Source organism: Gracilinanus agilis, chromosome 3 (assembly GCF_016433145.1).
Source record: "Gracilinanus agilis isolate LMUSP501 chromosome 3, AgileGrace, whole genome shotgun sequence".
Classification (NCBI taxonomy): domain Eukaryota; kingdom Metazoa; phylum Chordata; class Mammalia; order Didelphimorphia; family Didelphidae; genus Gracilinanus; species Gracilinanus agilis.
The window spans coordinates 537,005,333-537,007,132 of NC_058132.1; the positions used below are offsets into that span (position 1 = coordinate 537,005,333).

Sequence of the window (1,800 nt, forward strand, 5' to 3'; positions counted from 1 at the left end):
TAACAAAGTATGAATTGGTAAAATTTTATATTCATGGAATTTTAAAAATAAAATATTATCATTAAAAATTTAAAAGTTTCAAGATGAGATTCAATGGAAGTATTCAGAAAATTAACCTCTTAATCAAAATACCTTGAACTGGGTAAAGACTCAGTTATGTTTTCAAACAAATGCAAGGTAAAAACGGCTACAGTTCATTTTATGATACTATGCCAGATTGTATGAAATCTATTTTACCTTTGTAGTTATTCACTGAATGACCTTGTATAAATCACAAACTTACTACCACTGTTCAAATATTTGTAAAATCAAGGTAACATTACTTGTTTCCTAATTAAATGTTTTGTAGATTAATAGTATAAAAAATGTATTACTAAACCCTTGAATTTTTCTCTTTGTACTTGAGAAATGAGGGCTTTATTGGAGGTACTGGCTATAAAATATTTTCCACTATTATTATTAAAATGTATTATTACTCTCCATTCTAATTTCACCCTGTTTATCCTAATCACTCCTTTCTTCTTGTCCATCCTCAAATGCATTTTACTTCTGACCACCAGCTACTTTATTTTGCTATCTCTTATATCACCCCTTCCCCCGACCTGTCACTCTCTTCTCCCTTTCTCCCTCTACTTTCTTGTAGGGTAACATAAATCTCTATACCCAATTGAGTGTGCATGTTCTTCACTCTTTGATCCAATTCCAAAGAATGTTAAGTTCAAGTAATCTCCTTGCCATCTCCTCCATTTTCCACTCCAGGATAAAAGTTCTTTCATGCCTTTTTACATTCTATCTCTACATTCCCCTTGCATGACCCTAGAAAGGTACAACAGACACTTTCTGCCTACCTTCCAAATTGGCTTGTCCTGAAAATTTGTTTCACTTCATCTTTTTGTGGATTCTGTCATTCCAGATTTCAGTTGCAGATTTTATATCAAAGTTGTTTGGAGACTAATTTTGTAGACATCAGGAAGTTCCATGCACCTTCACCATCATCTTGACTCTCTGATACATGCCTCTTGATCCACTAACCTTCCATCATTGTTAATTATTTAATATATCTTCTCTATTTTATGAGTACACTTTTTGATGATGTTATCTATGATAGAAGCCTCAACTTATTTTTATCTCAGTCTCTTATTTTTCTATAATCTGATCGCTTCTTGGCCTTTTGGCTAAGATCAAATGTAGTATCTCTATAATCTGGCTTCTGAATTTCATCCTTTAACAAATGCTGTTTTCTTAATTTACTGTGGTTATTCATTTATTTCAGTCATGTCTGACTCTTTGTGATGCCTTATGGGGTTTTCCTGGCCCAGATATTAAATGGGACTTGTCATTTCCTTCTTTATTTCTTTTTACAAATGAGGAAACTTAGACAAACCAGGTTAAGTGACTTGCCCAGAGTAACAGAAGTTGTCAGTGTTTGAGGCCAGGTGAGGATGAACTCAAGAAGATGCCTTTTAAATTTACTAAAAATGTGTTAATGGAAAAACTTTTTTCTTTTAATTCTTATCTTTCTTTCTTATCTTATCTTTATTCTTTAACTATGCCTGTGGTCCTCTCATCCTTGATACGCTCTTTTTTCTATGTTTTCAAGACACTAATATCTCCTGATTCTCCTCTTACTTATTTGACTCTAGCCTGTTATCCTTTGCTGTATCTTCAGTAAACTCATACTTTCTAACATTGGGTGACATAAGATTCTATCCATTGTGATCTCTTCTCCCTCATATTATTTAACTTGATAATCTCATTGGTTCTTCTGAATTCATTTATCATCTTTATGTTGTTTCTTTT

The 1,800-nt window shown here is 32.6% G+C and overlaps 1 pseudogene; it reads left to right on the forward strand.

Annotated features, from left to right (window-relative positions):
* The first annotated feature begins 1,155 nt into the window (after positions 1-1,155).
* LOC123243532 lies at positions 1,156-1,226 on the forward strand (annotated as a pseudogene).
* Positions 1,227-1,800: the final 574 nt, after the last annotated feature.